Below are 15,951 nucleotides of genomic sequence, written 5' to 3'. Positions count from 1 at the left end.
AAAATATCTTCACCAAATTTGGCGAGAAATATTTTTGACGTCAATAATGCTATTTCCAAAGAAATTACTAAGATCGGTTAACTATAACGTGTACCTGCCATATAAACTGAACGATTGAAATCAAATCCTTGTATGAGAAACTTTTTATTTGACAAGATATCGGCGTGCAAATTGGAACAGATAATATTTTTAGTCAACCATATAATCTCCGAATAAATTATCAAAATCGAATCACTATAGCGTGTGGCTGCCATACAAACTGACCGACCAAAGTCGAGTCCATATATAGAAAACATTTTTATTTGGTAATATATCTTTACGAAATTTGGCGTACAGTATTTCACAAGGCAGTTATATAATATGCGCATGCATTGTCAAGATCGGTTAACTCTAACATATAGCTGCCATATAAACTGAACAATCGAAATCAAATACTTATATGGAAAACTTTTTTATTTAAGGAGATATCTTTAAGAAATTTTGCCTGAATTATTACCCAAGAATTCAATGTGCTCTCCGAAAAACTTGTTCAAATCGGTTAACTCTAACATATAGCTGCCATACAAACTACCTCGTCAAAATCAAGTTCTTCAAAGAATCGTTTGAATTTGTAAAATTTATTAAAGATTCAGTGCAACCGACGGTACAATTTTTTCTTGTTTTCAATTTAAATCATGTTTTTTTTTATTTTTTGCATTCCATTTTTTATCTTCCGAAACAAAAAAACTGCAAGTGCCTGATTAATTTTGTGTTACTCATACGACATGGTGTACTACATGCCCAAAACACTTGCTGTATAACTTTAACTGCAGATAACTCTTAAAGCGTGCTTTTATGGAAAAAATCATTCAGATATTTTTCGTAGAGCATTAAATTTTACATTAGAATATCAGTCTCTCAAAGATGTGCGATCACTTTTTTAATGAAAAATATTAAAAAATCACATGTTATTTACTTGGGATAAGAAATCTGATTTAATCACGGCTTAAATTGAAAATAAATGACTTGATTATGTTAAATATTTTTTTTTTGAGAAAAACTTTTGGGTATTGCGGAAAAAAGTTAACTTGGAAAATCAAGAACACCTTTATGTGTTCACATGTGTCCGCGCGCCTGCCAGTTGATTACGCGCTTTCTACACGTGTATGTCACCAATGAACATAATAAACACACACCTACTCATGAAAATAAATATTATGTTGACAAGCAGTTAGTTTGTAAGTATTTCGCGGACACATACACACACATTTATATTTATAACGACTTATATAACTATTTGCTATTGCTCAACCGCACCGCAACCGCAATTGTAACAGGATTTTTTCGGCCGCTGGCAATTTGTAAACAACGCCAGCGTCACTTTTGTATGCGATACACATACAAAGGCAAATATGTATAATGCAATCATACATGTATACATATATACAATAATATACATACAAACATTTATATACATATCTACACACAATTATATACTATTTATTAAGTTGCGCGTAAATCAAAATCAAATAAAAAAAAAATTGCCTCACGCATTATGTAAAATGCAAATGAGCACTTACGAAAGCCAATATTATTATGCAGAAATTCGTTTATTTTATGTTATTTTTTCGCTTTTTCCGTGTTTTTAATGCAATTAAATATTAATTTTAATTATTTTCTTTTCTCTCATTGCGCGCTGCAGATAGGATTTTGTTGTTAATTTCAAAGTAAAATATGCATTAATTGCACGCTGGCGCAGGCCGCTATCAACCATAAGCACAATGAATGCGTTTACACACCAATAGATATGCCCATACTCGTATATGCATTTAATATATGTAGGCGCGCTAAAGCTAAAAAATTGCTATGGAAGTTAAGAAGAAGTTGTGGAAAAAAGCGTCGCTTTCATAAATTGAATTTAATGCATGCCGTTTAATAATAATTATTTTTATTTTAGAAATTGAAAATGTCACTCAATTTTAAGTGCTACAAGAACAATAAGAATAAAAAGATATTATATCCAACACAGCTGCTTTGCTTGCAACATAAAATAAACTAAAAATATTTTTGGGAAGAAAAATATTGTATATGCGCAAAAATTTCAGTTCGCTATATCCAAAACTGACCGATCAGTCGTATACAGACACACAGACGGTCATATGAATTTGCCTAAATCGACTTAGAGGTATAAATAATAACTTAAATATTTTTTGTGGGGTCGACAACGCTTCATTTCTGTTACTAAAAATCTCATGGTCAACTTAATTCTTCTTCAGCGTGTAAAAACGCAAAAATATTAAATAAAATTAAATAGAGAAAGTAACATAAAAATGAGAGAAGAAAAACACACATAATTTTCCCTATCCAGGGTATAAAAATATGTAAAAATAACATATAAAATTATACAAAAAAAAATACATAAAAAAGTAAGAAGAAACTAAATATGCAATTCTAGCTTTTTTATAATAAATTACCATTTCACACGTGCAAATATGTGGTCTACTAGCATTCAAAGCTATTATTCGCAGCTGAGTGATTCGAGTGCAGTACTTGATGAAATAAATAGGTAATAAATGAAAAAAGAGTAATAAATAAAAAATGTAAAGCAAATGAAAAAAGTTAACAAAAATGTTAAAAAAAATTAAAAAAAAAATAATTAATAAAAAATATTAATCAAATGAAAAAAATTAAAATAAATGTAAAGCAAATGAAAAAAATTGAAAAAAAAATCAATAAAAATGTTAAGCGAATGAAAAAAAAATCAAGAAAAAATTGAAAGTGGGACATTTTTCATTTTTTTCATATTTCACATATTACTTTTATGAAATATGAAAAAAATAGTTTAGGAAAAAAACATTTAAGCTAGAGGAAAAAAGTAAAAAAATTAAAAAAAATTTAAATAACTTCAAAGAAGGACATTTTTAATTTTTTATATTTAATATATTAGTTGGATGACAAAAAACAAATTGAAAATTAAAAAAAAATTAAAATGTATAAAAATTTTAATAAGGAAAACAATTACGAAAAAATATTTCTAATTAAGATTACAATTTTTAAATATTTGAATATTACAACCTTAACACTTTTAAATAAAAACTACTTTAAGTTGTTTTTTACAACGACACACAGTTTAAAGTTTAGATAAGTTGCAACAGTTGCATACAGCAGACAGTAGTACCAAGCAAGCACTGCCCATCAAGCTGCAAATTCGAAGCACAGAAAACCTATTTTTTACTTAAACGGAAACATGGTAAGGAACAGCATTTTTTCAACAATTTTTTTCTCATAAAAAAAATGAAATATTTAATTATGTAGAGTTTCTTTTATTGTTAAAAACATACATTATTAAAAAAGAAATTCTGAAATTTTTGAAAAAAAAAATTAAACTCTGCTTTTGCAACGCCATTTTCGGTGACCCTCGAAAGAAATATGCGCTCACGTTAGCAGGATAACTCCTTACAAGATCATTTAAGATTAAAAAATACGTGTTTTAATTAAAAACATAACTTAGAAATTTGGCGAAGGGAAAAAACACTGAAAATTGGATTTTTGGCAGACTTTTTTACAAAAAAAATTAAAACTTCAGTGAAAATTTCGAAACCTTTTTTTTCAAATTGTTGTAATTGAAAACAATAGCTTTGTCCAATCCTTTAAGAAGTGTATAAAAAAAATTTGTGTAAAATTTCAGGAAGATTGGTTGAGCAGTTATCGAGAATTCTTGCCATCCATCTACGAAAGATGCTGTTAAAATTCGGTTTTTTAAAACCCGCAAATCCTTGTAATCCTTCAAGTCCAAAAACCTAAAGCAACATAACATACAATAGAGTACGTTGATAATGTGGCACATAGCATTGTGAAAAGAATGTTTTAGATTAGATTAGGTGCATTTGCGGAAAACAAAGGGTAGAGACAGAGTTGAAAGAGCGTGCCAGCAGCATAGCACCTTAAAAAATGTTATTGTAGAGCAAATACAAAGGTTTCAGCGGTGCTTACTGCTAAGGAAGCGATGCAAAAGTAACTATCTTCGACAGAAAACGTGAACTGAACACTGAAAATACCCAATCTAAGTGCCTAAACTGAATATAATTAAAAAAGTCAAAAAAATTTATATGTCAATAAAAAATTTTGGTTTCGAAGCTCACAACTTTTTGTGCAAATAACTCCATGGAGCTGACTTTATTCAAATCGTTCGAATTGAATTTTAACTAAATTTTAGTTTTATCCATTTATTAATATTCTTGGAATGTAAAGCTAAATCAAGCTTAAACTGCCATTATAAAGTTTTAAAATAATTTTGAAACGTTCACTTTGGTAGTAAAACACAAGCAAGCACCGGTGCGTATACGTAACGTTTATGGAAAATGCATTAAAAATCAAAAAATGGAATATTATGTAATTGTATAACTGGTATTTTGTATATTAAGTGGATTTCAAGCCTTTCGCTGGCAAGAAACATGATAAACGCATACAACAGTGCGTATACGTAATCTAAGCTAAGAATGAGAAATTCAACATTAACTCATTGTTTTATTAAAACTTAGCATTACAGCGTGTAAATGCTGTTATTAATAAGCTTAGCTTTAAATTGAATTTAACACCGTTATGGAGACTACAATTTATCACAGATATAAGAGAAACATATGAAAGATATGGCTTATAAGTACCTCAAGCTGAGTTTGCAGAACTTACGCTTTTCTAAAATTTTTTTTTTAATTTACCTCAATAAGCGTTTATGCTGTTATTAACTAACAAAAAAATTGATTTTAACGAGGTACAGCTTATTTGCATGAAAACTTAAATATATGACATGGCGTATACGTAACATATACTGCAGCTGCAAGTAAAATGCGTTTCTAACGCTTGACAAATCAAGTGCGTCGAAAACTTCAGTGCTTTTGTAATTTTGATGTTTGGAAATAGAAATAAAATATCTACTCACCTTTGAAAATATATTTTTCAAAGTTTTTTGTGTGCTATACTTTCCCTATAGCCCAAAAAAAAATGTTCAAAAATCACCAAAACTAATTAAAATCATAAAATTTCCTACGCACAAAACGAAAATCAATTTTCTTTAAACTTTATCGCTTTTGATTTTGCGCACTCATTTATAAGTTTGCTTGCAGTTGCTATGTATTTAAGCGTCGCTGCTACTTATTTGCAGCCGTTACCACGCTTTTTGTTGTTGTAACGGTTTTTGTGGTTGCTTTTTAAATTATTTCCAATAACAAATGTAATCCCGCTTACTTTCATCGTACTTTTTTTGGCTGCCGGCACTTACTTACTATCCTCTTGGCTGTCTGTGTGTGCGCGCGCCTGTCGGCATTTGTTTGTTTGTTTGCCAGCTAACTGTACGTCTATGTTGTAATGTGAAAAAGTGTCATGGCGATGATTACATCCGTCGTACATTGCACGCTTAGAGAACTTTTCTCATTAGAAAACTTTTACTATTTCCTTTTTAACAACACACGGCCGCCGCCGCCAGCCTTGCCGTACAACATTTCTGCTGCCAGCGCTAGAAAGGCGCGCACACACACATAAAGAAAGAAATGGATTGATATATAATATACAGCTTTTTGTTTGTTGTTACACCATAATACAACTGTAGATGGAAGAAAGTATCTTTGTGTCGAAAAAAAGGTGACGCTGAACGCGAGGCGGTGCTGTGTAGCACAAAACCAAGCGGCTGAGCGGCTTAAAAATCAACTCAGGCAGCGCAAAGATCAGCAGCGCGCGCTTAAACAAATAATGCAACAACAACGCAAACATATACTCTCACACTTACAGCGAGATTGCGTGGAATTTCTTAAACATTCCAACGCGCCTTTGCACAAGTTTCACACAGCGCTTGTTTGTCGCTGCCGCTTACTCAGCTTTTAATGTGAAACATTTCTAAGTGTGCTTGGTATGTGTAGCAGTTGCTAAGACGCAAAGTTCTGTCGCCTTTCTTAAGCAGACAATGCTTAACACTTTCTTCACAAAAATGCAATTAAACTGTTTATCAAAGGCAACTAAATCAAATTTCCACAACAAATAAATGTTGCGACAACAAAGCATAGCAAATAAGCAAGCAAATACAGCCTCGCAGCTTGCTTGTGTCGCTTTATGTGCGAAATGTCTCTGCTTGGCATCAACAGTAGTGGTTACGTATACGCCGTGTAGTCCCTACTATGCAAGAAATGAAGTCTTTGTTGAAGCTACAGCACATTTTAACCACTTTGTGCGGCGGTGTATGCAAAAAGTGCCTTTTCAGCCAAAGTTAACTAATATTTTTTGCGATTTCATTTGCTGAAGTCAATTTAAATCAAATTGTAGGCGTTTTAATTAAATTTATAGTCTGCCTACTACATTTATTTAATTAAATCAATAAAAAGTGAACACACTGAGGCATAAAATTGCAATGCATTTAATTAGCATATAAATATCGCAATATTTTAATATATTTATAGCAGCTATTAAATGGAAATTATGCAAAAACTGTAATGAATTTTAGTATTTGTGTGGTATCGGCTTTTAAACCCCAGGAGTTTAACATAAAGGTGGCCAATTGCTATAAAGTTTTTCGGTGGAGGAGGTGATGGTAATATGATTTTTGAGGGTAAGCTCGAGTTTAATAACTCAAACTCGTGTTTAGTTACTACAAACTCTAGTTTATTTAAACAAACAAACTCGAATTTATTAGGTGTTAATATTTGTGTGATATCGGTTTTTAAAATCCTGGAGTTTAACACAAAGTTGTGTAATTATAGCAAGCATTTTGATGGAATGTATGGTGATGATATGAGTTTTTAGGGTAAACTCGAGTTAAATTACTACAAACTTGAGTTTAGTAACTACAAAAACGAGTCTAGTGACTACAACACGAGTTTATTGACTAAAAACTCAAGTTTATTAGCGTTGTTGGAGTTAACTATTAACGCTATACACCAGCAACAAAAAAATATTTTAACCATCCTTAAACTCGAGTTTACTAGTAATTTCGAAGTTTAACATTACACGCTACCCACAAGGAAAAACGAGAAAACAAAATCTATAAGTCCATCTTCAGAAACTTATTTAAAATTTTTGAAGATTAAACACTTTCTTAATATAGAGTTAAAATTGGAGTTTCTTAAATTTGATATAAAATTAAATTTCTCATATTAAACTCGCTTAAAAATAATTGTTTGCTATTCTTGGAGATCATACTACAAACGCATGCAACAAAATTTTACGTTGAAGTTTGAACTCGGAGTTTAATAAACACTGCAGTCAGAACATTTTTATTGGATGTTTTTAATATTCTTGGCTATAAAAGACTATTTTTCAAAAAAAATTTCAAATTAAATTCGGTGTTTATTAAACAACTCAATGTGAAGATCTCTTTAAACAAGGTCTTAAACTCGAGTTTATTGCAATTATCTAATCTTCAAAAATTTGTATTGATATATTTAGAGACCAAATATTGGGAGTTCACTAAACTCCGCATATATAATTAAGGTACCTTTATTAACAAACCCTACGTCTTGAGTTTCTAGTATTTAAATGCCTATGAAATAGTTTTTTTTCGTCTAAATTATATAGATAGAGTTCTTATAACACTTCAATGAAAATATTTCTTAACAAGAAAGCCTTAAACTCGAGTTTATTGGCAGTATGGGGTTTAAACATTAAATACAACTTACAAGCAAAAAACAGAGTTAATCAACCTTCAAGTTTTTGGAGAAAAAAAACTTTACTAAAATAGGGTTAAGTATAGAGTTTCACAAACCTAACATTGATTACTTTAAGGGGTCAGTAATCTCTTCTCAATTTTTATTCTTATATGCATTTTCTGTTCCCTTATACCCTTAGAATTAATGTAGAAACAAACTTTACCATTGGAAGGTTTCGAAAAAGGCCCAAAAATAATAATACCACTCGAGGTTGGGAGCACTCGGAGTGCACACCTCACACTTTAAACGGGTTTTTCTCAAAGCACACTTTTTTAAACTGGCGCATATGATTCCCATTTGCTTAATTTTTTTCCCTATCTCATAATTCTTAATTTTTTATAATTTGTTGACAATATTATGACAAAATTTATGTAAAAAAAATGTGGAGAAAATTAAAAAAAAAAAATTATAAACATTTTTTCATGATTCTAGTAGGGATGATAACCATTCACGTACTTTTTAAGGAAAACTTGTGTTATTGTGTTTCAAATGATCTAAACATGAGAAATCGTGTTCGTCAGTGAAAAAACGCATCCTATTCACCAGGCCATTTCTCCGACAGATGTCATCAAAAAATTGCGAAAAAAATTTGTTTGTACACTCCAAGATATACCTCATGACATGTAAAAAAAAGTTCTATCGTAGAATAAAAATTTCTATAAAAAAAAAATTTAGTCAATTTTTCATTGAGGGCTTTTTTTATAAATAGAGTCTTAAACCCAAGTTTATTGCATTTAATCCGGGTGTATGAATTAGCCCCCACTGAATTAACCCCCACCGGGCAAAATGACTTAAGCCCCACCAATTTTACAACAAACCTAAAAATTGCGAAAAGTGGGGCTAAAGTCATTTTCGTGGGGATTAATTCCTTTTTTTTTCGTGGGGATTCTGCCATGTAAGAACACCCACGTTTGGTGGGGCTTAATTCATTTCGATTGGTGGGGATAAAATCTCTTTTTTTTTATAAATTTAGTAATTTAGTCTTAAACCCGAGTTTATTGCATTTAACCCCACTTAAATTTGCTTTTAAATTTATAAGAAAAATTGAAACGTCACCCTTTGATAAGTTTTCTCAAGAGCCAGAATTGATCCGGATTTTGTCGACCAAATGCTGCTTTTCCGGCGATCTAAGCCTTTTTAATTCGACAAGTAGCAAAACATTAAGTTTCAGAGCATTTCCACTTTACTATGCTCCAGAGTTGCCACTAAATAGAAAATAATATAAAATAAAAGGAAAAATAGAGAATTATAGCTCACAGATATGATATTATGATATTACCAAACGAAATTATTGAAACGAAGTCAACAAAATCCCCTGGATCAACACAAAACCGCTTCTGTGATAATCACACAGCATTGCCACCTCGTAAAAATAGTGAAAAATCATTAATAATATAACACTTAGGCCGCAATTTCACACACCACTAACAAATAAAAACAACAACATAGCTTAGCCGTAAAACTGTTGTTTTTTTTTTTTTTAATTATCCATGCGGTGTACTTTTTAATATCGGGGATATTAAGTTTTTGCCCGACAAATCCCTTAAATGCGATAATATATGTAAATCGACCTCTTTTCCAGTTCATTACATAAGTTCTGCGCATGCAAATTGGCATTAATGTAATATTTTATTAATTATGTAAATCGGGAGATAGCAGATAATTACAAAAAACAAAACAAAAACAGCAAAAAAATCAAAAAGCGAACAGGTGACCAAGCGACATTCCTCACACGTGGCGGCGAACGTGTCGAATTTCACCATAATTTCATATAAATTTATGCATGGATATATATGCTTATATATATGTTTATATATATATTTTGTTAAAATATATGTTTATATATATATATTTTATGTGAATTATGTTAAATTCGTAATAAAATGGCTAATTAATTTCGAATTTGTATTAACATGATTAAATATGCTCTGGCAACTAGGTTTGCCGCAGTGGAAGTGTGAACAATTGACTTAAATGTTATTTGAATAATTTTTAATTGGAAAGCATAACATGTTTATAGGGGAGTGTGTGTTGTGTGTAATTTTTGGCAGGTGAGTAAACAGGTGGTGAAAAGGTGTGGTTTGACTTAATTATTTTTGCTTTAGACTGACTGTTTTTCGTATTCAGACTATCAATACCAGAGTTTCTATACAAAGAAAGTGATATAGAAATTTTTGAACCGGATAAACTTTTAATATTTTATGAATTTTAATAAAAATTTGCAATCTTTTTTCCAAAGTAGGCTCTCCCTTAAGCCTAATAATGTTTTTCATGAGTGCAGGTTACTCAGCCAGGTTGCCAAGTATCACTTCTACTCGGTGTCGTTTTTTACAAAATAATAAACGGTTTTTGTACGAGCCTTACATTGACACGACTCTTACCCAAAACCTTACACAAAATACTACCAAAAACACGTTGAGTCGAGTTGAGTTAAGAGATATTGAGATCATCTGCTATCACTCAAATGCCAGCATAACGATTTCCCAGCACTTTTTCTTTGCATTTTTTCATCTTATCCTAATTAACAGAGGTTCGAGGATTCGCTATAGCAAAATGCAAAAGTTTCAACATTTTTAGTTTAATAAGCAGTGTTTTATTGATTCTTTTAACATTCCCAACTTAAATGGACCAGTCCGGATCAAATTTGAGCAGGTATGTAGATTATGTCAAGCGCATTCCAAACTTTCTGTATTAGGAGATATACCATAAGTGGAGATATGACCCCAATTTAAATAGACCAGTCCGGATCAAATTTGATCATGTGTGTAGATTATGTCAAGCGCATTCCAAACTTTCTGTATTAGGAGATATACCATAAGCAGAGGTATTTGTCGGATAGCAAAAATTTTGTATGCGTTTTATAAGATTTCTATATGGTAAGTTTTATCACGTACATATAGTATATCTACAATAACCGATACAGATATCACTTACAAGTATACTATAAGGGCCGCACAAAAAATAATTGTTAATTTTAATAATATGGAAGCCTAAAGAAGTAGTGAGCCGATTTCAACTGTAAAAATATCAACGAAAAATATTTATTTATTCGTCAATATTTTTTTTTTTTTTGACAGAGCAATCTCCGCCAGATGTAATACACTCATGCCAGCAATTTTGTCAGTCTTCGAAGCATTTTTCATAAGCACTTTTTGGTATTGCCTTCAGCTCATTTAGCGAATTTTGTTTTATCTTTTCGATCGCTAAAAACGGGTTCCACGGAGCGGCAATTTCAGTTAGAAAAACGAAAAAACATCCAACCCAGACAAATCGGGTAAGACGGTGGCTGATCAAAGGTATTTATAACGTTTTTGGCCTTAAAGACGGTCATAATAGTGATTCAATGCGATGGTGCATTATCATCGCGATAAATCCATGAATTGTTCTTACAAAATTTCGACCGTTTTCGACATATGTTTTCAAGTAAGCGCCTCAATACGGCCAAATGGAACTTTTTATTGATCGGCTGTCCTTCCGGAACAAATTCATGATGTACTAAACCATGAGTATCAAAAAAACAATGAGCATCTCTTTGATTTTTGAGCGGCTTTGGTATGGTGTTCTTTTCGGCTCGTTTTTTTTCTCTCCTTTTTGATGATTGTTGACTTGTTAACCTTTCAAACTTATAAACCCATGCTTCATCGGCATTTTTAATGCTCTATATGAATATGGAATCGGAATTCGCATGTCAAAAGAGACTTGTTCGCGGTACTCTTTTTGAAAAAAAAATCAGCTTTACCGAGACCAGTCGAGCTAGACCGCGTTTCATACCATATCCTTCACCTTTTGAATCTTTTGATCATTTTTATAAGTTCGTCCAGAACGAGGCATGTTTTTAACGATCTCTCGACCGTCTTTAAAGTCTTTGTACCACTCGTAGGGCTGAAGTTCTCAAAAACTTTTTAAAAGCTCTACAGACGGAAATGAAGTTGAAAACTCAATTATACATATAAAATTACTAATACGCACTGTGGGCACAGATGCATGTAATAAGCTAATTTACAAAAGGAGTTATAAAAGTTATAAGATATAAGGGTGAGTTCTGTTATCTTAGCTGCCAAGAGTGAACAGTTCGTTCAAAACTAATTTCTGTTTATCTCTGAAAATCAGTTTCTACCAAAACAAAATCCTTCCTAAAAATACATAAAAGCTTAAAAGTCATTGTACCACCACAATTAGTTTTCATTTTGCTTCTCTTTGCACTCTAATTGAAAAGAATGCCAATTGTCAAAGTGAAATTCAATGAAGCCATGAGAAATTTCCGAGATTGACATGCCAAGCAAATAGATAAAACTTAAAACGCTTGGAATGTGCAAGAGGGCGTTAATTAAGTGCGCTCACTCAGATGTCACAGCGCTTTTGGCCAATAACAAACACAAGCACAGCTTCGCTTACAAATCGTAGCTACTACCACACACTCTCTTACACACAGAAATATTTCTTTTATGCGAATTTCGTAAATAACTTATTTTATCTTTAAAAAACTAACTAACGGAACTCGCATTGCACGCGCAGCTCGCATCTTTTCGCTTTGAAGTGTGGAAAAATTTTAAATTAGAAAAGTTTTAGCGCAAACACACGCACGCACATAAACACACACACACACGTAGGCAAACGCATAACTTCAAAGCGTTACAAGCTGCAAAAGAAAGCAGAAAAGCGAAAAGAAACGGACAGACAATCGTAAAGCCGGCAAATAAGGCAGCGAGTGACAGTGAACACATTTTTTTGTACACAAACACAAACAACCAGCTGCTGGTAGTTGTGTGTAGTGATTTCTCGCTGGTGGCAAGTGCACGCACATCAGAAACTTAATAAAAGTGCCGGCGTTTCCGACGTGTGGTGGTGCTTTCCGACTGAAACAATGGGAAAAGCAACAACATCGAGAAACAAAAAACAATGTGCGGAACAACAACAAAAACGTGAGAAGAAACAAAAATAACAACAATAAGAAAAACAACAACATTATGAAAAGCAACAACAATGACAAAAACAAACATCAATAAGAAAAACAACAACAGTAAGAAAAACAACAACAAAAATAAAACGGAAAAGAAAACCAACACCAAACGAAGAACCAACTCCATTATGCCGCACAATAGTTGCGTTGCCAACTAAAGGCGGTGACTATGAAAATTACTCATACGCACTGTGGCACCGCAGCAGCGAAGGAGCCAAACAACGCGCCAGCACATACACACACATCTCTTCTACACACAGTTTCACACATAGAAAGCAAACAACAACAACAATGGCAAATAACGTCAACGTCAGCGCTCACAGCAGGCAATAATAAGTTAGCAAAACAATAACATATATGTATTTGCGAAAGTTATTTGGTTTTCATATAAGAAATGTTGACATTTGACAATATATGCTGAAACAACAACAAGACAGTCGCATATATGTACACAGGAACACTGTGACAGCACAAGTATTGTGACATGACAGCGAAGTGCCGTTGCATTGTTGGTAAACTGTTTGTTGGCGGAAAGCAAACAGGAATGAAGCGCACTTGTTGTTCTTAATTGTTAATCGGCGTTGTATTTCTTGCTAAATTGCCTCTCCAATGCTGTTGTGTCTTGGGTCTTATATTTAAGGTTAAAAAAAATTGGAAAAAATTACACTAAATTGATTTTATAATAAAAAATAATTTGTTATAAAAAACAGTTTTTAGTCTTATATTTTTTAAATAAAAAACAAAAAAATATTAAAAATAAAAAAATTAAAAAACTTCTTTTCTCCAATTTTTTAGCATACATTTTTCTTTTTGGAAATTGTTTTCTATCATAAAAAATTTTTTATTAAAAATTTTAAAAAAGCAATTTTATAAAACATCTTACAAACAAATATTTTTAGAAAAACTCTATACTTGAGGTTAAAAAAATAACATACAAAAATATTATATAATAAAATTATGAAAAATAAAAGAAAATTTAAAAAAAATTATCGAAAAAAAATTTTACTATAAATTAAAAATTTTACTAAAAATTTAGTATAAGAAATTTATGTTAAAAAATCTTATAAAAACAATGTTATAGAAAAAATCTCACTCAAAAAATTTTTTTTTTTAAATTTTATTAAAAATAAAATAAAATTTTTGAATGTAATGGAATTTTTTTTGATAGAGAAAAATTGTTTTTTGTTTATTAAAAAAAAATTGTGTAAGCTTTTAAAAAATTTAAAAATTTTATAAAAATAATTTTAGTAGAAATTTAATAAAAAAATTCAATTTTTTTTATATTGGAAAATTATTATATAAAAAAAAAAAAAATCTAAAATAACTTTCTATGCATCCGTTTATGTCTAAAATCTCGGAATTGGAAGCAAAGGCTCAGAATATATATAAAAATGTAAGCTCCTTAGGCGGAAGTAGCTCCTAGAACGAAAGAGAAGTAATGCATAGAGTTTGCTCTCATTCCAACTTGGTAGATTCGGAAGATATTCCTTGTAAGTTGCGGCAACTAATGTTAGAAATACGTGGAGATATGTAGGTCTCTTAAGACAAAAAGAAAAAGCTCTTCCTATTTTCTTTCTGTTTTAAGAGGCCTATATTTCTCCACCACTATTCTCCATCATTAATAAAATAGTTGATGAATAAACTCAGTTTTGCCTCTAAATAAATGATTGCTTTAAAGGCACAAGCTTGACTAAAGCTGATGTTGCAGCCTTTAGAAGTAAATGAGACGACAACTTTTGTGTTCTCAGCTACATATATTGACTGAATTTGTTTATAAATAATCTAAGCTTAACCATTAATCTGTAGAAGCTTCGGCTGGTAACTGCGAAAAAAGCTCACTTGAGTACATCTTAGTTCTTATTTTAGATGTCTATGACGTTACTCAGAAATTAGGTGAAACATGAGGTATTATTCTATTATTCTGAAAGAATTAGAGTAACTACCTATCTCAACGTGCTGCTCAGAACTGGAGCCATTAAAATTATACATAATAAATTTATATTTAATTAATATTTCTTCAATTTAACCTCAACTATATATAACTATATATTATTTTTGTTATGAAAATAATATTTTGTAAACACTCTAGCAACGAAAAAATAAGTGTGCCTCCTTATTATATGCGCCCATATAAAATTACAACAAATTATTCGCAAAAAAGATAAGAGCCTCTTCATATAAGAGTATCTAACTCCTTAGTCCTCAACAACTGGGATATAATCTCCACAATAGCCAACAACTCAACTAAATTTAGAAAGCACACCTCACAGCAATAATATGACTGGCATTATCACAATATTACTAACATAGTTGTTTTTATATTTGCAGAGTTAATACATAAACGTTTTCACTTTGTTTGTGCTGTACGCCGCTCTACGTGCGCGGCCTTCCGTCCGTCGCTAAACAACACCTGCATCACTTTCTCCATTCGCAATAGCACTTGCTTTATTATTTTCGAAGTGCTTGTGTGACAGATAATTTTTCCAACTATATACATGGATGTATGTATATATGTTTATGTATATATATATATATATGCTCGTCAGCAAACGGTTTCCAGGAAGCGATAATATACAACATACATTCCCGTGAAAAGCAATTTTTCGCCAACTCACCTTGCAATTGCTTCCATTCTGCTTCCTCTGCATTGCTATATTGAGTTCACACTAGCATACAACAATAACAATGTTTGACAGCTATAACTGTGCTGTAACAATCAGCAATAATCGCAAGAAATTATTAGTTATTGCTGTCGAGTATTGATTTAGACGAAGTGTTTGAAGGTGACAGCTTCGCTTAGCACTTGTTTGAGCGCCGCTGATTTATTAGAAATTCAATGGAATTACGGGAATGTGTTATGGAGTGTATATATAAGTATAACAGAAAACCAATTTTTTGTATATATATACCCTAAACAGGACACATACAGTTTTCCACGAAGTTTGTAGCACCTAGCAATAAACAGATATATATGAAGTAGGCCCTGTCCGCTAGTCTGCCTGTTTATACGCGAACTAAACCCTCGGTTTTTGAGATATCGATCTGAAATTTCGCACACACCCTTTTCTTAGCAAAAAAATGTTCATTTGTCGAAATCGCTTATCTAGGATCGCTATAATATATAGCTGCCCTGCAAACTGTACAAACGGTATCAAGTTCTTGTATGAAAAACTTTTACATTTGCCGTGATATTGGCCAAAAATTTGACATATGTTATTGCCTAAAGCAATGATAGAATCCCTGTAAATATTTTTTATATCGGACTTCTATAACATATAGCTGTCATACAAACTGATCCATGAAATTCAAGTTTTTGTTTGA

The sequence above is a fragment of the Bactrocera dorsalis genome, chromosome 3 (genome assembly GCF_023373825.1).
Source record: "Bactrocera dorsalis isolate Fly_Bdor chromosome 3, ASM2337382v1, whole genome shotgun sequence".
NCBI classification, from domain to species: domain Eukaryota; kingdom Metazoa; phylum Arthropoda; class Insecta; order Diptera; family Tephritidae; genus Bactrocera; species Bactrocera dorsalis.
Note: the sequence above shows the minus strand (reverse complement) of the source record.